The sequence below is a fragment of the Acomys russatus genome, chromosome 24 (genome assembly GCF_903995435.1).
Source record: "Acomys russatus chromosome 24, mAcoRus1.1, whole genome shotgun sequence".
In the NCBI taxonomy this organism is placed as follows: Eukaryota; Metazoa; Chordata; class Mammalia; order Rodentia; family Muridae; genus Acomys; species Acomys russatus.
The window spans coordinates 28,741,291-28,764,526 of record NC_067160.1 but is presented as its reverse complement, the minus strand read 5'-3'; the positions used below and the strand labels follow the sequence as shown (position 1 = coordinate 28,764,526).

Here is a 23,236-nt window from a genome sequence, read left to right as displayed (position 1 = left end):
AGGAATCAGTTGTTTATCTTAACAGAGTGTGTTTGGCTTCCAGAAGTTTGTGACTCCACACATTTCTGAGTTAACTGTTGGAATTCTGCAGTATTTCAGAATACTAAATGCATGACTTAGTAATTGATTACTAAACACTGCTACTATTTCCTTCAAACTAATTTGACTTGAGCTTTTCGGATCAGTCCATTTTCTAACACCACGATCTCAGGATTTAAAGTCTTACAAAGTGGTGGTGGTGGTGGTGGGGGTCTTTCGGAGCCCTCTTTGGGTACCCTAGGGTTTGCTTAACCCTTGTAGTTGGAACAAGTGAGCTGGGCATGCTCAGTGGGCAGGGTCGGGTTGGGAGGGGGTGCCTGTGGCTCCGCAGCCAGGGCTCAGCCGCCTCCCCCCACCTGTACGAGGCTGGGCCCGCTGGGCCTGTGCTCAGCATCCCATCCCCGCTCTTTGGGCTTGCTCTTCTCCGCGGGTCCCGGCGCTAACATTCAGGTCCGGGGTCAAGAGGCCTGGAGCGCTCGCAGAAAGCGCCTGGGTAGCAGGGCCAAGCGCTGCAGGCCAGGTCCCCAGGGGTCCCCCGACTCTTAGGTGCCTTTCTAGGCCCAGGGAAGCCTGGCGACTGGGAAGTGCGGAGGAGGGGGACGCCAGATCTGGGGGCGTGCGACGCGTGACCAGGTAAGGCAACCCAGGCAGGCATCAGGTGGGGGCGGATGGCAGGGGTGGCCCGCGTAGGTAGGGACAGGAACCCGACACCCGCCGGCTTCCCCGGCCTAGCTCAGCCCTCTCGTCTTTCCTCCAGCTGGCTAGGAGCGGCGGAGTATGGAGTCCCGCTTCGCCGGGGAGCTTGGGCGGGATCGACAACCCCGGGCAGGGCCAGGCAGCTGATGTCCCCGCGAGGCCCAGAGCTGAGGTCTGCAGCCTTCCTTCCCGGCCGGGACACCAGCTGCACTTCCGCGTTTCCCCGCCGAGCTGAGGAGCTGGAACCGCGGTGTCGCGGCGAAGGCGGTGGCGGAACGGCCGGGTCATCCCCCGGGGAGGTGGAGGAGCACGAGGGGGAGGAGGAAGTGGCCGGGAGGGGCATCGGCGGGCGGGTCGGGTTACCGTGGCCCCGCCTGACCCGGTGACATCCCGGCGCGCTCGCCGCGAGCTCAGGGCCACTCTGGTTCTCTCCGAGGCCGCCTCCGCCCTGGCAGGAGGATCCTGGAGCCCCTGTCCGCCGTCCCCCTCGCGCGTGACGACCGATCTCAGGTGTGTGCGTCCTGGCGACCAGCTCCACCACCCCGGCTTCTTGGGGGAAGTGGTCCCTCTCTGACTAGTCTGACTCTTGTGGGGCTGCGGTGTGGCGGAGGTGGAGGTGGTGGTGGCGGGAAACTGGTGGAAGATGAGAATTTGTTCCCACCTACGGAAGAGGAGCACAGTTCTCATTCACGGTTAGACTAGGCTGGTATTATACATTTATAATATACTTTTCCTAGCAAGAGGCAGGGCGTCCGCACATCAGTGAAACTTTATGCAAACTTTTAGCTTGGGGATGTGGCTAGTGTGGTGAGGGGGGGATTGCTGTTTCCTTCTAAGGTGAAGCCGGAGAGGGGGCTGGGGGGAGGGGAGACCCTTCTGGAAGGGGAGGAGGCTTTCTTTGAGAAACTCAGTTGCTAGGGTGTGACTGGCCTAGGAGGAAATGCAAAGTGTACACCAGCAACAGCCTCTACTCTCCTCCTCAGTGCAACTGCTTTTTCTTGCCAAAGAAAGTTTGCTAAGTGCTGTTAGGCTGTAGGCAGGTGATGGTTCCCAGGCCTTCCTTCAACCCCCCCCCCCCCCCCCCCCCCGTGCTAAGAAATTGGTACTCCTGAACCAGCCCTTCCTCAACCAATACAAGTTCTCACAAAATCTCAGTGACGGGACATCCAAGTGGCACAACACAGAAATACCTGAGGAGGTTGCTACAGAAACAGCCAACAGCTACATTTGTCAGTTTGTATAATTAGGCAAGAGAAGGAAGTCGGTAAATTAATGTCCTCTTTGCTTAAAACAAAACTTTGTATTTTGCATGTATTCCAAAGTTTAGAGTCTTGGAATTTCTTCTCTGATCAAAGTAGAAAGCACTGGGGATTGTCACTCTGGGACCAGGGACTTGTTGGTACCTGTTGATCAGCATATGAAGATTGGATGTCATTGCCCAATGATAGCCTGTGCTGTCTCTGGGGCCTTAATGTTGAGTGTGTTGAAACTTCATGTTTCTCTTAGGGACATTAGTCAAATGACCACACTTCCTTTATTTTAGCAATTAAATCCTTCGTCAATAATGGAAAAGAGATAGAATTTGGGATGAGAGGCAATACTGTTGCAATTGTGCATTCTGAGAGCTCACATAGTCACTTTATAAATAAAGTCATTTCTAGGCAGTGTGGGAAGGCAGTGGCATGGTTCACTGTTAATGAGGAGGACACAGAGTTAGCACTTCTCAGTGGATGTCATGCCCTCCTGCTGAGTTCTTGTAACTCATATCATTTATAGACAATCAAAAAAGTTTTGATGGCCATGATGGATGAATCATAGTGACAAACTGATATAATCCTTACATTATCCTGCATGGTTATTTATGTCCTGTTGATTGCCAGGATGTAAGTCTTGACTGGGTTAGGTGTGTCTGACACACTTATAGATCTCTGGTACCTGGGAGAGGCGGGGGCTGTGACTGGCTTGTTATATGCGCCCACAAAGGCCTTCTCAGAAAGTGACTAAACTGGAATAGTATATCTGAGGCTAGGAAACAGAAGGCTTTGGCCTCAGAGAACATATTCAAACTCACTAAATCTCATGGACAAAATATGGGTAATAATATATAGCTGGTCTACAATCACTACTAATATGCCCCGGAGGCAGTAACTTCTAAAATGTTAGTGTCTTTCTTCCTATGTTGATTTTGTATTGAAAAAGCAAAATTTGGGAAAAGGATACAGCTAGCCACGTAGTTTAGTTCTCATATGTTATGCATGAGTACTCTTTAGTTGGGGCAGCAGGAGGAGGGCAGCAGGAGGAGGGCATGTGGGGGAGGGCAGCAGGAGGAGGGCAGCAGGAGGAGGGCATGTGGGGGAGGGCAGCAGGAGGAGGGCAGGCGGCAGCTGTGCTTATTAGAGGAGGGAACACTTTCCAGACCATTATCTAATTTCTTTTATTTTTGGAACACGGTGATGTTTTCTGAAACTTGATTCATTCTGCTTAATGCCCGGACTGCAAAGGCTACCACAAGTGCAGAATCTGTACTTGAGAAAGCACTAGAAATTATATAGATGTTACAATTGGCTTCATAAGGGAGGTTTTATGTAGTGTGTACAGTGTTACATAGCAAATAACTAATAGATGAAAAAGAAAAATTACTCTTCGCTGTCTTTGAGAAGTGTGTGGAGTTTGTTTAGTAAGGTAAAACATGTATTCAGGTGCCACACAGCATCATTTGGATTGGCTACATATGTAACTATGGTCCCACAAGAGTCTTGTCTAGTGAGGTAGAAGCCATCTTAATTTGTGTACATTCTGTGGTGTTTCTCAGGAAGAATGATCACCTAATGAGGAGTTTCTCAGAAGTTGTTTCTGACCCTACAGATGACTGTAGATGGTTCAATTGGTAGAAGACAAGTTAGTGCTCAAGACAGTACCATTGACAACAGCTTAAAACTGCCTAAAGACAAAAAAAGAAAACCATTATTTTAGGAGTATAGATCCTCCCAGACTTTACTGGTTTTGAAGTCATGGGAATCTTCCTGCCTCAGCCTCTCAAATACCAGGGTTATAAGCATGTGCTATCATGCCTGGCTTTGAAGCAGGTTTTAAATGCTCATGAGCATTTGGGTAATTCCACTATATTTTATCGCTTTGAGAAGAGAAGAAGAAGATATAGAAGTAGTGGTGTAGGAAGAGTTGTTGCCATGATGGATAAAATAGATGTATGATTGATGGGGTGATCACCTTCAGTTTCTGGGGAGAAAGAGAAGAGCCAAGGTGGCTTCAAACCAGGAAATGTCTAACAACTTTAGGATAGACCTCTTCTTGTATTCTAAAGCCAGAGATAAATCTCAGAGCCGCTGAAGCGAATGAACGGAAGAGACGCTAATATGGCAGTGTGTACTGGTACTTGCCTTTAATTCCAGGACTTGAGAGGCAGAGGCAGGGCAGATCTTTGTGAGTTTGAGGCCAGCTGGTCAACATAGCGAGTTCCAGGACAGCCAGAGCTATATAGTGAGACCCTGTCTCCAAAAAAGTAAACCAAACCAAAACCAAGCCAACCCCCCGCCCCCAAAACCAAAACAACAACAAAAAAGCCACCCAGAGATGCTGATGGAAGGAAACAAATGGTTTGAGTGAATGAATACCTTATGAGTGTAGATGACGATCGTGGTTAGTTTCTCTTGAATTAATTCTAATTGAGCTGTTAAGTGGATGTGACTATCATCGTCATCTTTGTTTTTGTTGTCATTATTTGCTTGTGTTCTAGCCTTTTCATCTTGTGTCAGTGATTTTGGCGTTTTTGTTTCATTCATTGTATATATCATGTATCATCTGTATTATTTATTTATTGAGACAGGAACTCAATATATAGCCCTGGATGACATTGAAACTAGCTTTGTAGACTAGGTTGGCCTAGAACTCAGAGATCCATCACACCCAGTCTTATATAGTCACTCACTTCCCCTTTTTCTTTCTTTCTTTCTTGTTTTTTTTTTTTTTTTAATTGTTGTTGTTGTTGTTGTTTGTTTTTTGAGACAAGGTGTCCCTGTGTAGCCCTGGCTGTCCTGGACTCACTTTGTAGACTCACAGTGATCCATCTGCCTGCCTCTGCCTCCTGAGTGCTGGGATTAAAGGCGTGCACCACCACATCCGGCTTTGAGTTCACTTTTGTACATGCAGGAGATTACTAGTGAGTCAGTAGATAGCTTCAGGGAGCCAGGTGCCTGAGGCCTCACTGCTGAGCTCAGAGTTGAAACTTCCGAAAGAGAAGGAGGTTAGAGATGATAATGAACAGCCAGGGGTCAGATCCTGCTGTCTCCATAATAGAGACCTCATAAAACTCAAAATCATGGGGTTTGGAAAATGTGAATTTCAGAATATTTAGAGGATGGAAAGTTCTGAGAGAGGAGGAAACCCCTAGGGCTGGTTTCCATGCTGAACTGTGCTCTTTATTCCCTGTTCATCTGTATTATTTAGGTATTTTCTCTCTCCCTCCTTCTCTCCTTCCCTCCTTCCTTCTTATTTCATTATATATGTTTTTTTTTAAATGAGTCTCACTCACTATTGTATCCTTGGGTGGCCTGGAATTTGCTGTGTAGATCAGGCTGGCCTGGAATTTACAGAGATCTGCCTGCCTCTGCTGGAATCAAAGGCATGCAATACATACCCAGAGCTCATTTTCATTCTTTATACTGTTTTTACAATAGGCTTAAAAAGGCCTTTCCCTGAGTGGTGAGCTGTTACTAAGCCTGAGCAGGGTCCACGGATTCTAGATTGGTAGACAAGTTGGAGGAAGTGTGGGTAACCTGGGAAGCCAACTGTGTGACCACTGCCCGGAAGTGCGTATGTGTTTGTGGGGCAGTTTGTGGAACTGAACCTTTAACCTGTGAGGTCTGCTACACAGGTAGCTAATCAGAATTTGAGCTAAATTACAGGGGGAAGAAGAAAGAAAGAAAGAAAGAAAGAAAAAAAGAAAGAAAGAAAGGAAGGAAGGAAGGGAGGAAAAGAAAAGAAGACTGGGTGGCCCATGCCTTTAATCACAGCACTCAGGAGGCAGAGGCAGTGGGATGTCTGAGTTCAAAGCCAGCCTGGTCTACAGAGGAGTTCCAGGACCACTTGGCCTATACAGAGAAGCCCTGTTTGAAAAACAACAAAAACAAAAACAAAACCCAAAACAACAACAAATTACAGGACCCTTTACTTGGTATTCTCATGGTACTGGGAAAAACCTACATACACACTTGGTGTCAGAAGTGCTGTGGGGACAGGGCAGTCTTGTCCATCTGCAGGTTTGCAATTTTACATTATTGGGAGCATCTTTTAGTGATCCAGGCAAACTTAATTACTAACTTATTTCTCAACAGTGAGATAGACATACTCATCAGTGAGATACAGCGTGGGTACCTTTTGTACAATGACTTTCCTAGCTTTGTGTTTCTTCAGATGGTGATTCTTTTGGGGACCCTTATCCTTGACTGCCCACGTATGTAATTTCATGACTGCCTTTAATTGGTAGGGAAAGGAGACCTCAAAACATTAACAGAGAAGCCAGTTTCTGAGAATGAGATTTATGGAAGCTGCTGCTGTCAGACAAGATCGCCTCTGAGAAGGCTTGGTGACAGCGAAGAGACCTGAGATTTACAACTGGTGTTATTGCCTTGTGCTTGCAGGTTGTCACCAGGGCAAATGTGGAAGTTTTAGCTGCTTATATACACGTGAGGAGGAAAAGAGATGGTCAATGTAAAGAGTGTCGGAAACATTTGGTTAAGATTTTACAGTGAGATTTGCTATTATATGTCAGTATAACCCAATAAGCTTCTCAATGTATTTCAAAGTGACAAAAACAATAGTTTAGAGTACTGGGTTAAAACAGTCCTTTTCCTTTGATTTAAGCTGAATAAATAAAGGATGTTGCGTTTCCTTGTAATGAAGTCAGAAGGGCTTTTGATCATGCGCCTCTTTGCTCCACCCTTCCTGAGGGGTCTCCTGTCCTGTGGGAGCAAGGGTTTGTCTTGGAGTTCAGGACACACCTCCAGTTTTGTTCCTGGATTCTGTGTCTGTCACTGGGTTCTAAGCTGAATTCTTTAAACCTACCTGGCTTCTGTAGCTGCCTTTCCCCCGTTGTCCAGTGCTCTCTCCTTTGAAGGTCCTCACCACTAGCTTCCAATTCATGAAGCTTTCTTCCTTTCCTCCCTGAGTGAGAAGGGTTGCTTCATTTCTTTCATTAAATGAAAAAATTTAGTTTGTGTATGGTGTATGGGTGTGTGTGTGTGTGTGATGTGTGTGTATGGTCTGTGTGTGTGTGTGTGTGTGTGTGTGTGTGTATGGTCTGTGTGTGTGTGTGTGTGTGTGTGTGTGTGTGTGTTTGGGATTCAAACCCCAGGCCTTGTGCAGGCTAGGCAGATCACTAGGCTTCAACTACATTTGTTTATTTATTTACTGTGTGTGGCAATGTATGGGAGTTGGGGCAAAGTACCTGCACCTGCTGAGCCACCTTGCTGGCTTTTTGTTTTTGTTTTTGTTTTTGTTTTTTGAGATAGGGCTTCTCTGTGTGTAGTCTTGGCTGGCCTGGACTTGCTTTGTAGACCAGGCCAGCCTCGAACTCACAGAGATCTGCCTGCCTCCACCTCCGCTGGGACTAAAGGCATGTGCCACCATTGCCCGGCTTCAACTGCTCTTTTGATGTAAGTTAAATCCTTGTACAATCCTATGTGCTATACATTATTGAAAATCTGCATCTTTTCCTTACATGAAAGACCAGGGCTGGATCTTACAGTTTTATAGACCTCACATGTGTAAGCAAAGTGTGCTGCATCTCACCTAGTAAATACTGTTGGATGTACAATCCTCTCATAGTTTAGGCAGTCTTTATTTATTTATTTAAGAAATGAGCAGTTGGTTTGAGCTGGGTGTGAATGGGTAGTGGATGGGAAATACTAGCCATATTTCAGACACTTAGCCCAATTGCATATTTTAGCTAAGCTTTATCTTTATGTCTCCCCATTTCTCTCCATACATTTGGCAGGATATTTGGGAAGAGGCAATTGCACCAGTCAAACTGATGGCTTAAAAGCAATCCTTCCCCAACACTGGGGAGGCAGAGGAAGGTGGTTCTCTGTGAGTTCGAGACCAGTCTGATCTACAAAGTGAGTCCAGGACAGCCAGGGCTACACAGAGAAACCCTGTCTCAAAAAACAAAAAACAAAAACAAAAACAAACAAACAAAAAAACAACCCCTCAAGAAAATCATTGGAGGAATTTATAAACCAGGAGATCACATGATGCCCATTTCTGTCAGGACTTTGAGGATACTTTGTTTTCACTAATTTCTCCCTTCCCCACCTACTCTCCTAATCCTGTTTCTTTTTTTTTAGTTGAGGGATTTCCTCTTATCTAGGGGGAAGCCATGGTTTTGTTTACTTCTGGACTGTAGTCTGACTTTTCTTCTTACTGTGTGCACTTGGAGACTCTGTCTCTAGCCTTTCAGGATGTGGCTTTCCCCCACTGTACCCTACATCTCCATCTAAGCCCACAGGGCTCATCTCAAATATGCTCTTACTTTTTTCCTTTTTTTTTTTTAGTGTGCTTATTAATACTAAACCCTACGCCGATCCCAACTCAACATTAAGTATCTGATCTGGGATACACAAGTTAAATACATATTCTTTCTCCCCCTTTCTCATAGAAGATTGTCTTTTCTTTTCTTTCTTCTTTTTTTTTTAAGATAAGGTCTCACAATGCAGCAAATGTGGCCTCTGAATTCTCCAGCTTCCTGCATTCCCTCCCCAAATCCTGGGATCACAGGTGTGCAGCGCACACTGCCAGATTCACAGAATGTGAAAATAAAAGAGGGAGAGTAGGAATTTTGCCCAACTTTAAGCTTTTACCATTATTAAGGTAATGTAGCATTTGGGAGGTTGAGATACCAGGTCACAGTGGGTTTCAAACCAGCCCAGGAAGCCAACCACCAGGACCTCCTCTTCCGCAGCCCCGATTGAGACATTTTTATCCGGCATCTGCTGGTTTCCAGGCACTGTCCTGATCACTTTGCAGTTTCAGCCTGTTGTTTCACACGCTAGCAGCAAATCCTGTTGTGTGATGAACAACGGAGACCAGAGGAATTCAGCACCACACAGCTTCTTTCTGGATTGACAGAGACTTATGGAAATTTTCGAGAAGGAAGATATGAAGAGATAATGCTGCTCCTATTTCTTCCCCTGACTCACCCCTTTCTTTTTCTTTTTTGAGATACAAATGTGGTCCATCCAGCCTGGCACTCATCACTATGTGGCCCAAGCTAGACTTGAACTCCTGTCTCTCCTGTCTCAGCCTTTTGAGTGCTGAGATTACAGGCATGCGTATGCCCAGGTCCCTACTCTATATTTTTATGTATTTTTTTATTGTTAAGGTGTTTCCTGATTTTTGCTACTTTGAATTCTGCTGCTTACTCCATTGAGTTTCCCCCTTTAGCACCTAACACTTAACCTGGTGAAGCCATAGTTTTTTGTGGATTTGACTTTAGGAACACTTGACATTGTTACAAACTAATTAGACTTGGTAAGTGTGTAAACAATCTGCACCTTAGTGTCAACCTGTTTTCAGTTCTTCTGTCTGTGTTCTCCCGCTGCTGTTAGGACTGAACAAAGTCATGTAAATTCTGGGCACATGCAAATTTGTTTCCCTCCTTTGACCGGGAGCCCACTTCATTTTTCTCTTGAATTTTAGTCAGAATCTTTCTCCATTTCTTTCCTTTATTTATTTATTTATTTTAAGGCACAATCTCACTCTGTACCTAGCGCTGCCCTTGAATTTACCATTCTCTTGCCTCTAAATTCATTTCTTGCTAGTTTTCCAAAGCTTTCCGAATCATCTTTGACCCTTTCCACCTACCCAAGCATTTGTGATTGTTAGTGGTTAGAGCAGACTAAACTGTCATAACAGAGCGATCTGATAATAGACCCAGACTCAAGTACAAGTTCATTTCTTTCTCATGTGCAGTTTTGGTTTGCATACGGCTTTCTTCCTTTGGTCAGACTCCATGGGTTCCTCTGTTTCTGATGTCATCCTTCCTTCCAACTTTGTTCCCAGCCCTGTCCAGCTAGTAGAGAGGGAAAAGGAAGAAGCGTTTCTGCTTTCCCAACATGTAGTCTTGAAGTGAGTGTGTCAGCTCCACTCACATTGGCTTGGCTGGAAATCCACTGCAGAGTTTTACTTGCCTTCAAACATGATTGCCAATGTCTTCTAGGGAGGAGCCCAGGATGATGGGGATATAGGTCTGTAAATGATGTCTTTTTCATTGGGTCCTTCATCTTATACCAAGAAGATAACCGTCAATATTTTCCTCTCTGTCTCTTCTAGTACCTGAACCCAGGTACTCTGTCAGCTCCCAACTTAGAGTCGCGCAAGTTCATACTTTTCCTATTATAATTTTTTTTCCCCTGTGACATGGCCATCCCAATGTAGATAGACTGGCCTTGAACTCGCAGAGATATATTTGCATTTGCTGCTTGAATGCTTGGATTAAAGGCCTGTGCTTCTTTCAGTTACTCTGTGAAAATTCTCCTTGCTCACATTTAATTTTTTTTTTTTTTTTCCTTTTTGGTGGTTTTTTTGAGACGGGGTTTCTCAGTGTAGCCTTGGCTGTCCTAGGCTCATTTTTTAGACCAGGCTGGCCTCAAACTCACAGCAATCCGCCTGCCTCTGCCTCCCTAGTTATTAAACATTTTTTTGGGGGGGGTCAAGCGGTGCATATCTTTAATCCAGTACTCAGGAGGCAGAGGCAGGCAGATCTCTGAGAGTTTGAGGGCAGCCTGTCCTACATAGTGAGTTTCAGGACAGCCACAACTATATAGTGCGCCCCGTCTCTAATAAAACAACAAAACATAAATCTTGTTATTATCTTTTTCTAAGACAGATTTGCTGCGTTGGTCAGATCAGCTTTAACACAGATTGTCTTTTGGCCTTAGCCTCTCAAAGACCAGGGATGATGAATTTGTACAACCCTGCAGGGCTGCTCATTTGCATTTAAAATATTTACGAGAACATCCCAACACAGAAAAAAACCAAATTAAAACTGTGTTATCACCCCACACTCTAGCTACATGCTCACTTCCGGCCTTTAAGATGAACTTTGTGGCTGGGCATGGTGGTGTGTTGGCTTTGTTTCTTTTTTTTTTTTTAATTTATTTTTATTTTTTTATTTTTTTATTTTTTTTGGCTTTGTTTCTTAAAATAATTAGGCTTTATTGTACAATCCAGTTATCCTACACAAGAGGGAAAAAAGGTTAAAGGGAAACAAGAGTAAACCTTCTGGTGTCTGTTCCATAGGATGGATCCCTAGGTGTCTCTGGCCTGCATGCTGGTCCGGCCTGTACTCTGGTTGTCTTCCTGATCCATGTGCACTCCTGCTCAGTCTGAACCTGCAGCCTCCACCTTGCCTTTTGTATTTGATAACCTTGGTGCCACACACCTTTAATTCCAGCACTCCTGAGGCAGAGGCAGGCGGAGCATTGTGAGTTCAAGGCTAGCCTGGTCTACATCTGATGGAGTCCAGGACAGCCAGGGTGACACAGAGAAACTCTGTCTCAAAAAACAAACAAACAAACAAATGGATAAACTTTGTGAAAATATACTTTCATGTTTTTGCTTACTTCCTTGCATTCCACTCTATAATTTTTGGAGATCTGGGTCTAATTTCAGATGAATCTATTTCCATCATATTTATTGAGGTCCTGACTGGCAAGCCAATGAGTTTTTATTTTTTATTTTTGAGATTTCTATGTTTTGCTGTGAAATTTTTCCTTAGGAAGTTGAATTCACCAGGTTGCTGTAACAGCTTGCCTTCCTCTGAAGTCCTCCTTATGGCTGTCTGCAGGTTCATCCCCAGACTTTATTCATAGTTCACTGGCCTTTCTCTTCACTAGCTCACATCCCGATTTTATCCCTGTTCCAGTTTTGGGTGATTTTTTAAAATTAGCATGTCCAGCCGCACCGCTGGGAGATCGGAGGACAGCAGTAAGTTCTGCAGTCCTATAGCAGGGCCATCCGTCCTCTGTTCACGTAGGAGCAGCAGGGTCCTTCCCTTACCACCTACATGGTCTATCCATTCTGTCTAATACCATAATGTTTACTGGCTATTTCTCCACAAATTAGGACGGTAGTGGCCCACAGATCACTTTCAATTTAGATTTTAGTGGAGGAGAAAGGCACATAAATGATGAATGGGCATTTGAGATGACAAGAGCAGTGCAATCACTACAGGTTTGTCTGGCTCAGGAGGGTGTATCTCAAAAGCCTGCATTTTCCTCAAGTCATGAAAGACTAGAAGGAGGCATCTGTGCTAAGATAAGTAGCAGAGTCTCCCAGGCAGAGGGCACAGGTGGCACCAAAATTCTGGGTGTACTTAGGTGTGGTGGCCGAACGGCCTTTAATCCCAGCACTAGGGAGGCAGAAGCACTTTGATATCATCCTGGTTAAAAAGCTAGTTCCAGCCAGAGCTACGCAATGAGGTCCTGTATCAAAGGAGCAAACAAGCAAAAAAGCCAAAGTGTGTGTGCCACCAAGTCCAGTTCGTAGAATTGGGGCTGGAGAGATAGCTCAGGGGTTAAGAGCACTGATTGCTCTTTCAGAGTTCAATTCACAGCATCCATATAGTGGCCCACAACCATCTTAACTAGATTAGGATGTGAACATCGTTAGGGTGTCTGTGTGGAATTTTTCAGCGTTCAAGAGAAACTATACAGTTCTCAAGGTCAGATTCTGTGTGACTTTAATCCAAGTTACAATGCTTCAGCTTCATTCTAGAGTGAGTTATGTGCAGGTCATTAAAAGGTTGTTGTGTGGAATAGTGTCTCTCAGATGGGCATGGGAGCTGAGGCAAGGTGAGCCACCTGGTGAGCGGCAGGCCAGGCTGGAGCACAGAAAGAAACCTAGTTTCACAGCACCAACAAAAAGACAAAAGGTCCTTTGTCTCTTAATCCTTTCTTAGAAGAAAGACTAAATCAAAATTATTTAAAAGCTTAATTCTCTTTGACATGAGGGTACTTTTTATATACTAAGAAATTAGGTCTTGTTGGTTAGACTTGAGCTTATTTGGAGGGACATGAACCTTTACGATCAAGAGCCAGTTGTGGGTGGTAGTGTTCCCATTGAGACTGAATGCTGTCAGAGTATGCTCTTGTTGCTCAAAGTAGACAGGGTTATGGGAAGTAGGGAAAACACTGAAGAGAAGGCTTCACTTAAAATCCTATTTTAGTTGCTCAACTGAGAAATTGTCATGTGGACAAGCATTGTGTTGAAGACAGAAAGAAACGGACAGATTTAGGAGATGTTTTTGGAATAGACTGGTGACTAAATTTGATAATAGATTAAAAGAAAGAATCAAAACAATAGGTTCATTTTTACTTGAGCATCTAGGCCAGTTATGGAGAAAATGAGAATTTGGAGAGAAATAGGCTTGAGGGAAGACATAAAACATTCTAATTTGGTAACATTAAGTTTGAGGTTTTTATTAGACATTTTATACAACTGGAGAAGTAGAATTTGGAAAGACTGAAATGCCTTTAGGATGAATAGACAAGTTGAGAGCTTCCTGTACATAGTTTTATATTTGATACTGCATGGGATTTCCTACAGTGAATGTTTAAATGGACAAGGGACCAGTGATCAATTGTTACATAGATTATTTGTCATTGGGTGGGACGGGGAACTAGGAGAATGTAATCTTTGAAGATGGGCCCAGAGAGTTTTTAAAAAAACAATTTATTTATTCTTATTTGATGTGCATTGGTGTTTTGCTTGCATGTATGTCTGTGTAGGGGTGTCAGATCTTGGAGTTACAGACAGTAGTGAGCTGCCATGTGTGTGCTGGGAATTGAACCTGGTCTTCTGGGAAAACAATGCTCTTAACCGCCAAGCCATCTCTCCAGCCCCCAGAGTGTGGTTTTTTAATGAAGATGATTTAGTGTCAGTTGCAGAGATTGTATTTAGTGAAATAGTTCATGTTTGATTTGGACTAACTGATGAGTGGAAAGGCTGGAACAAAAGCATACTGCATTGTGTTCTGGAAATGGAGAAAGTACTTTCAGAAAACTCAAGAAATGTGAAGAAAAAAAAAAAAGAAAAGAAATAGGTTCCTCAAAGAAGATATGTAGAGAGAGGTCCATTAAAGCCAGTGGATAGTGGGATGAATTTCTAGTGATGACAGCTATAGAGAGCGTTAGACAGCAGTAGGGATAAAATTGCTGAAGACCAAGAAATGGAGGAGACTCGGGACACAGAGAGGGCGTGGTCCTTATTAGACATAGGACACTTGGTTCTTAATGCAAGGAAGGGCTGTAGAGAGTGTTGGTACAGGGACGCTGGAGCAGAGCTGGGGTGGGAAGGTGTTGTCACTTTACTGCCTAAATTCTCCCTGAGATGGGGATGGTAGAGTCTGGCGGGTGAGCAGGGATTTGAGATGGGGGATTGGGCCAATGAGGGTTGCCCATTCGATGCTTTATGTCCATGAGTTGAAGTTGAGAGCAGTTGGGTTATGTGTGTGTGCATGTACGTGCGTGTGTGTGTGTGTGTGTGTGTGTGTGTGTTTCCCCACATTGTTTGTTATTTGGGTGAGGGTATTGAGAAGACACATCGATGACATTAATCAGTCTGAGGAGTTTAGGTAATGAGCAGGAAGGGCACTTGCATGGGAGAGATTACAATGATAAGCCTTTATCTTAAGCCAAACATTATGAGAACTGACTTTCAAAGTAGAACAGAAAGTCCGTGAATGGTTTTGGAAGCTAGATAAAACTGTCACGTTGAAATGACAAGACGACTACACTGGGCAGATGAGCTGAGAAGGCAGTGGTGATGCTCACACACAAGACTACACTGGGCAGGTGAACTGAGAAGGCAGTGGTGATGCTCACACACATGGTTCTTTGAAGCTGAAGTCTCAGGAGCCAGCACGAAGGAGGATGATACCTGAAACAGACATTGTGAGAAGGAGAGCCAGTGACTGAGACTGAGGCAAAGAATAGGTCAGAGGTCAGAGGTCAGGAGCTTGAGGGTTCATGCCTTCAGGTAAATACATTCAGAGCTGAGTTTGGAAAGGAAGTAGGTGCTAAGGTCAGTGAATGAGCAATAGATGATAGGTGAGTGCAAGGAAGGACAGTAAGAAGTAAAGTTTTTTTTTTTTTTTTTTAACTATACAGTATGTCTGTTTCAATGAACAATAGGACTTTAAAAAAACCAACAATCGAGTTTCATGTTTTGTTTGATTGGCACAATGATCTTTTTATTTTTGAGACTGTATATAATTACAACATGCCTTCCTCCCCTGTCATTCTTACACTCCCTTCCATATACCCTTCCACTCTCCTTGAAACTTGTGGCTTCTTTTTTTTTTTTTTTTTAATTGTTACTGCATACACATATATTTCTAAATATAAAGGAGGTAAAGTTTAATACTATGAACTTTAATTTTTTTTCATTGTTCTTTTTGACAGTGTGTCTTTATGTAACACAGTCCGGCCTGGAACATACAATCTCTTATTCCAGCCTTTTGAGCACTGAGATTATAGGCATTTGCTAGGTAAGACTATGAAGGCGGTGGACTGTGGTAGCCCATCCCTGCCCATCCCAAGGCCATCCTGAGCTACATAGCAAGTAGGAGGCCAGCTGAGATTCCAGAAGATGCTGTCTCAACAACAACAAAACAAAAAGAGAGAGAGAAAAAAATAGAGAAACCATTGGAAGGTGAATAAAAGAAAAGCTTCATTTACCTCCAGGTTGAGAGATTTTGGGGATATGAGCAGGGTTGACACTAAAAGTACTTAACAACTCAAATGCAATGTGAACTTACCAGCCTCTTGTGAAGGGAGATATTAACTCAGTAATCACTTCATTACAGGGAAGCCCAGGAAGGGGGCTCATCAAAAGTGGCTCAGATACTTTAGCAAAGCCATTCCTATTTTATTGGCTGAAAAATTAGACCCCGATGTGAGAATAAAGCAACACATCCTTATTCGTTTGCTGTGAAAGGAAGGTTTTATGCTTTAGTTTTCAAAATTCAGAGTCTGGCCTGGGAAAGGAACATTGAGAGAAGAGAACGCGATAGAGTTTCAAGGGGTAGATTCTGGGGTTCAGAGGGCGGAGTGAGATTGGAAAGGTGAGGCAGTGGGTAGGTGTCACCACACCCAGCTGGGTCCTAGCAGTGCTTCAGAGCATGGGGCGACCACCAAAAGGGGCTGCCTTTAGACTTGAGCCTTCCAAGTCCTCCTAGGAATGTGTGGGGATTCGTATTGTGTGCTGACTAGAACAGCCTTCATCCATAACACAGTATGGAGCAAACTGATATGCTTCACTGGCTGTAATTTGTCTATTGGGCAAAGTCCAAAGCCATTTTAATCCTCATGAATCATATGAGATAGGGAATAACTACCCCACCTTGCCGCTTTCGTCTCGTCTCCTTCTCAGTTAGGATTGCTTTGTTACTCAAGAGTCCTGTCTAGATGACCTGGACGTCTACCTTATTCTAATCTTGCTTACCATTGAGGACTGAGTAGCTCCCATCTGGAAGTCCTTCTTCAGGTAGGCTGGCCAAATTTGACTGGAGCTAAGATGGCTGCCCCAGAGATGACAACCTCTATACCTCTAGAGGTATGCCAGTACCGCTAGGTGGTATTATAATATTACCTGCATGGTAAATTACACATCCTCCTGACAGTGGCCACTGGGTGTAGCATAAAAAGAGTAAGAATAGGTGCTGATACCAGGAATGCTCTGCTCATCCCTAGAGAAAATATGTTAGGCTTTCCCATGACTAACCTGTTCCCCCTCCCCTGTATGTTCCAGCATAGCTACAAGCACTACCCCCGAGGACTTGAGGGTTTACATATTTTTCTCTCACATTTGTTCTTGACCAAGAGTAAAAGTTTCCATTTGGTATTCAGTCTTGTTCCTGGTTCTACAGTTCCCAGAGAGAAAAAGGACCCATGCTGAGGGCACTATCGAGTGATGTTACTATATTCTGCTTGTGCACCAGAGTGGTACCCATTCCCTCAGAAAGCACTGTGCTCATCTTGGCATCTTTTCTCATAGTCCTCTGAACTCAGTGACCCTTCAACAGTAGAGGTAACATTGTTTTCACTGCAGATGTCCTGATGATGTCTCTTCTCCCTCAGGGATAATTATTACTTTATTGAGTCAGGGTCTTACTATGTAGCTTTGATTGGCTTAGAACTCATTCTGTAGACCAGGCTGGCCTTGAACTCACAGAGATTTGGCTCCCAAGTGCTGGGATTAAGGACATGTGCTACCATGCTTGCTTTTTACTTGTTTTATTTCTTTTTTATTTTTATTATTTTTATTATTATTTTTGTTTGTTTTTTGTTTTTCGAGACAGGGTTTCTTTGTGTATCCTTGGCTGTCCTGGACTCACTTTGTAGACCAGGCTGTCCTCGAACTCAGAGTGATCCGCCTGCCTCTGCCTCCTGAGTGCTGGGATTAAAGGCGTGTGCCACCACTGCCCGGCTCTATTTGTTTTAGAATCTCCTTTTCTAAACTTTGATTTCCTTTAAGTCAGAATCAGAAAATCACATACTACCCTAGATTTTTTTCCTAGAAATGGAGTACATACTGACTTTACATATTGCCTTTCTTTTGTGAAATCTAAGTCATGTTTCTATACTTTTGGGTTATCTTTAATGTATATATACTTTTTGTCCCCACACAGTCCAGGCTAGCATTGAATTCATGGTGTAGCCAAGGGTGTCCTGAACTACTGGGTTTATGTCTCTATTTCTTAAGTGCATACACTCGCCAGGTTTTGCTTAGAGTCCTGATTTTTAGCTCCTCTCCCCCCCCCCCCCCCCCCCGTGAAGGGGAATCTGTTGAAAGTGAGGATGAGTATAGGAGATATTTGGTGTCTTTGTGACCAATATGATTATGATGGAAAGCTAACCATCTGTGCTATGCCTCACTCACTGTTGTCCCTGGCTTGGGCTGAATTATAATCATTAACTTCTTTGGTTATATAGCCCAATGAAGGCGAATGTGGTAGTTCTCTGGTGTGTTTAAGTATAATTGCACTTTTTTTAAATGGCCACTTGATTTTGCCGATAATATGTAGAACTTTCTGGAGCCTTGCTCCGAAGTCCAGTTCCTTTGAAGTCTCTTCAAATGTCAGTTCCCTTGTCCAACATGAACTAGTAATTACTTCTGTATTAGCAAGCTTTGAGATAATGTAAATGAGATACCAGCCATATGACTGTCGTGAGTCACCGTGATGTACATTAGCAGCACTGAGTCACTCCTTCAGCATAGGTGGAAGGGGCGTGGTAGTAAAGGGAGCACGAGTGGGGGATGGGCTGGGAGTCTGGAATATGCATGCCAGAGATGGTGTCACGGGTAACTGGCTAGTGGGACTGCTGGCCTGAAGTTGGCATACTCTGAATGAGTGAACAGGTAAGACTCATTTTGACACTTGGTGGGGGGGTCACAGATTGTTCCCAGGTAATTCCCGTAAGGAAAACACAGTTGTGGTTGTGTGTCTTCATACCCTGAGGTCAGTGTGTCATTCTTGAGTCGAGGCATTCCTATGAAACACCCTGATTTCTTTAGAAAGATTAACTTACAAAGTTAACTGCTCTCATAACTTTTTGGTTTTATATTAGCATTTTCCCCTGCCCAAGGGGATGGAGTCTAGAGCTGAGATAGAGCCAAAAGCAACTTCCCAGTTTCTCTGAACTGAACTAAGTACAAAAAAAAAAAAAAAAAAGATATTCTGAAGAGATGATGAAAAACCACACTTGGGCAGCACAGTTGTCCTGGTGGACTAAGCCTCTTGGGTTAACCCAGGACACGAACCTTTGATCAGGATTCGTACAGGGGAATGCTTTCAGTCCATGCCCACTTACAGTGTTGGAGGTACAGCCACTGGACTTCACGTGATAGCAGCCTGACCTGAGGGAGAGTCAGCTCCCTCCCTGACTTCTGCAACGAGCAACCTGTGGCCCAGATGTGCTATGGCTGCTCAGCTTTGCAGGGATCTTGTGATAGGCCACTCCACAAATGACAGTATCTCTTCTGTTTGAAAGAATGTTTGCTTTGGAAGGAGATGTTAGAGTCAAGCTAGAAGAGGCCCACAGACTGTTTTTTGTTTTTTTTTTTTTTTTTTTAACCAGGGAAATGATAAGATTTATTTGTGAGTGTTAAGTGTATCTGGGTACAGGTGCTTGGTAGGCCAAAGCAGGGTTGTAGCTCAGTGAAGGCAGGCTGCTGTTGTTTCTTTCTCTTCTTTCAGCCTTGCATAGTGGCCACATCTGCACTGTGAGTGTGCAGAAAGCAATTGAGAGCTTGTTGTAGATGCTTAGAAGTCTGAGATGTTACAGTGGCCATTGGCAGGTACGTTTCACACTGTATCTTTTATTATTTTAATATTAATTTTATATGCATTGGTGTTTGCTTGCGTATTTATCTATGTGAGGGTGTCAGATCCCCTGGAACTGGAGTTACAGACAGTTGTGAGCTACCACGTGGGTTCTGGGAATTGAACCCGGATCTTGTGGAAGAGCAGCCAGTGAGTGCTCTTGACCGCAGAGTCATCTTCTCAGCCCTCACACCATATCTTTTTTTTTTTTTTTTTTTTTGAGACAGCATTTCTCTGTGTATCCTTGGCTGTCTCGGACTCGCTTTGTACACCAGGTTGGCCTCAGACTTACAGAGATCTGCCTGTCTCTGCCTCCTGAGTGCTGGGATTAAAGGCATGTGCCACCCTCCACCCCACCCCAGCCACACCGTGTCTTTTGATGCAGGTGAGATGTTATAGAGGAGGTAGCTAAACTCATTGTCACACAGCTTGTGTCTGAGTTGAGCTGAAGGGTTGCTCGTGCCTCATGTGTGGTAAATGTTCTCCTACAATGAGTGGTGTTGCAGTGAACTTGACAGTGGTGTCAGTTAAATATGCCATACCACCCTGAATGTGCCCAATCAAGTGTGACTATGTTAAGGAGTGCACCTGTGACCAGCAGGAATCTATATGTACCCAGAGAAGGAGCTGTGTCCTGAAAATAATCAAGACATTGCTACTGGCAAGGGAGAAAGCAGAGTTGAGCCCATCCCAGCAGAGGCTGTGCCTTCTCTATGGATTTCGTTTATGACCTAATACAGTTCAAGGGCCCCCTGTTTGAGTGGCCCACCTTAGAGATGCTAGGCTTTGGTAGCCTGGAGTCTACAGCACAGTAGCGGACAGATAGAAGGCAAGAACCAACCTCTCAAAGTTGCATGTGGCCACACACATGTACACATAACACATACACACACACACACACACACACACACACACACACACACACACACACATAGAGGTTGAAAACTGCAGAGGTAGTTTTGGTTCAATTTAACTAGTTTAAATAGTTATTGTAAGGCAAATTAATCTTAGCTGGGGTGGATACTCAACCTTCCTCAGAAAAAAGGTAGATACTTGTATACTGTTTTTTAGCTCCTGTTTCAAAAGGCAGAGAATATTTCTCCTTCCTCTGTGTGGCTCTTTACTCATCTTTATTAAAGACAAGAACGATTGTATAACATGAAAATCACCCAGGTAATGGTCAGATGACATGGCATTTGGTCACATGCCAGCTGTGCATCCGCAGACATCTCTTAGAGCTGAGGGTTGTCATGAACACCATTTTTCTTAATAACACAAAACCATTATAGAGATATTAAAAATGCTGAGGGTTCAGACTTTGAGAGGCTGCTCCTAGTCTTCATGTAAAGCATATGCGCACATGCTTAAACAGAAATTTATATGCATACAAACTTTTCAATTGTTTTGAGTCAAGGTCTTGGAAAGTAGCTGCAACTGCCCTGGAACATACTACATAGACTACACTGGCCCATGATTTGCAATGATCCTCTTGCCTCTGCCTTCTGAGTGCTGGGATTATAGGCATGTTCCAGCTATGTTGAGTCCGGTCACTGTTCTATGCACGTTTGTTCTTTCCCCAATTAATTTTAGACATACTCATCACTGCATCTCTATCCAATGCTACTAATCTACATGAAATCTAAACACTGACTGGCTAGGTTACCTTGCCTGGAAGGGAATCTGCCTGTCTTCCATTGCCACTCCCCAGTAGTAGAGGTACAGACCCCCCATCCCCTGATGCCGAGCTTTTATTTGTGTGCTAGGGATCCAGATTCCAGGTTTTGTTTTGTTTTTGTTTTTTTTTTTGAGACAGGGTTTTTCTGTGTAGCCCCCCAGCTGTCCTGGAACTCACTTTTGTTGACCAGGCTATCCTTGAACATGTAGATCCGCCTGCCTCTGCCTCCGAGAGTGCTGGGACTGCCAAACCCAGGCAAACTCTGTTTTTTTTTTTTAAAGATATATTTATTATTATGTACAGTATTCTGCCTGCATGTACCCCTGCAGGCCAGAAGAGGGTATCAGATCATATTATAGATGGGTGTGAGCCACCATGTGGTTGCTGGGAATCGAACTCAGGACCTCTGGAAAAGCAGCCAGTGCTCTTAACCTCTGAGCCATCTCTCCAGCCCCCAACTCTGGTTCTTAATGCTTCAGATGTAGGTACATTGCTCCACTCTCTATCTTGATCTTTTATTCGAAAAAGCTGAAGTCCGGGCAAGTCAGCCAGGTGTCTTGGTTCAGGCTGTGGCTGTCATAGGGTGGGGTAAACACCTCAAGTCATAGTCTCTGTGGAAACACTCAGCTGCCTCAGGACCTGCGCACACAACAAAGCACATTGTTGGCGCCTGCCAGAGTAATGGCTCCGGCAGTAGGCAGAAGTGCACTGGGTGAGGTCAGGCCTGAAGGTCACCGCATTGATATTGGAACCTGGAGTTTTGACAAGAGTCCTATTAGAAATGCCATTTTACAAGTCACTTGCCTCCTGCCTGCATCTTGGTAAGAGCATGGGCTCAGGCTATGGGCTAAATTTTTTGGATTAGCTTCGAGTTTCAGTCAGCATTATCTGAGGGTTTCTGGCTGAGGAGAAGCTGTTGAGTCTAAATTGCTAATGTGCTCTACTGATTTCCATCCGCTGTGTGATTTGACTGACAACAGTGCTAGCCTCGTCCACTGGGGTCTGGTGAATTGCATCTGCTCAGTCAGAGTGTTTCCTGAGCTGGAATTGAAATGTAGGGCCCTTTAGTTTCCAGTGTGACGACAACACTCAGGCAATTGACTTTTACTCTTCAGTCTCCAACAGGGGGAAATTATGAAATAAAATGGGGAGAGGCCAGGCATCCTCGTCAAGATTCAAACCCATAAAAATAAGTAGCTGTAATTAATCATGTGCTGTGCATTCTCTCTTTCCAATTAAATATGCACTTAACTGGGTCACTCCGCGGCACATAGCAGTTTAGCTTCCCAGTCTGCACATAGTGGTGTCCTGGGCCCCTTCCTCTACTGAGAAATGACCTGAGATTCTTTCCCAATACATGTCCAAACTCAGTTCAAGCTGTGAGGAGTAGTGTGTGCGTTTCTATGAGAGGGTAAAAAACAATCAGCCCCATGGGGACTAGATATGAAGATGGCTTCCTCCGTGGGTGTTGGGGCGGGGGGCAGGGGGCGGGGGGAGAGAGCCCTCTCAGCCAACCTGTTCTTTGTTCCAGCCTGTCGCATTGAATGAAAGGGAGCAGTCTTGCGAGTATGTGAGTGCAATAGGTTTTGTATTCAAGATGATCCCGGAAGTGTGGGTTTTACTATTGTAGATACTATTTTTGATTGCGGTTTGTGTGTTTTACTTTCTTCCTCAGAGAGGCTCTTCATTCTTATCTCTCTTGCCCCTTCTGCCTTCTTTTCATACATTTTGTGTATTGATAAACGTGGCTGTGTCCTGTTACACACACTCTCTCTGCCTATTCTCTCTGCCCTCCCTGATTTCCTAGGTTTCAAATACAGGACCTCTCCGGGCAGGCAAATGTTCTACCACTGATCTCTGTGCATACCACAGCCGATTTCTTTTCTCTCGAAACACAAATTTCATCAGATCATTGTATGCGAAAAGCCCTCCATCGACTTCCTGTCTCTGCACTGTCAGAATGAAAGCCTTGCTAGGAGGAGGTCATGTGTGACTTGGCACCTGTCTGTCTCTCTGACCTTGGCTATAACCCACTGCTGGCACCACTTGATGCAGTCACAGTGGCCTTTCGGTATACCAAAGAGGTGGAGACTGTACGGGCTGTGTCTCTTTGCTTGTCTGCTGGCCTCTTACAAAAACCGTTCCCTCAGGAGATGTGTGCTGACCTCTCACCTATGTTTTCTCCAGAGCACATTCATGAGCACTTTCTCTAAATTCAATCCTGTCACCCCCAGTTACTCTCTGAACTGTTACTCATTGTATTTATTTTTTTTTCATACTTGTCATTTAAAAAATATCTTATTGTAAAAACTGCTTATGGCTGGGCGGTGGTTGCTCAGGCCTTTAATCCCAGTACTTGGGAGGCAGAGGCAGGCGGATTGCTGTGAGTTCGAGGCCAGTCTGGTCTACAAAGCGAGTCCAGGACA

At 44.4% G+C, this 23,236-nt stretch overlaps 1 protein-coding gene across 1 annotated transcript in view; it reads left to right on the top strand.

Annotated features, from left to right (window-relative positions):
• The first annotated feature begins 1,064 nt into the window (after positions 1–1,064).
• The window catches only part of Gpd2 (glycerol-3-phosphate dehydrogenase 2), a 136,813-nt gene continuing 114,641 nt past the window's right edge, over positions 1,065–23,236 (top strand). Inside the window, exon 1 of the mRNA XM_051166953.1 lies at positions 1,065–1,245. The gene's annotated coding sequence lies outside the window, so the exon portion shown is untranslated. The remainder of the gene's footprint in view (positions 1,246–23,236) is intronic.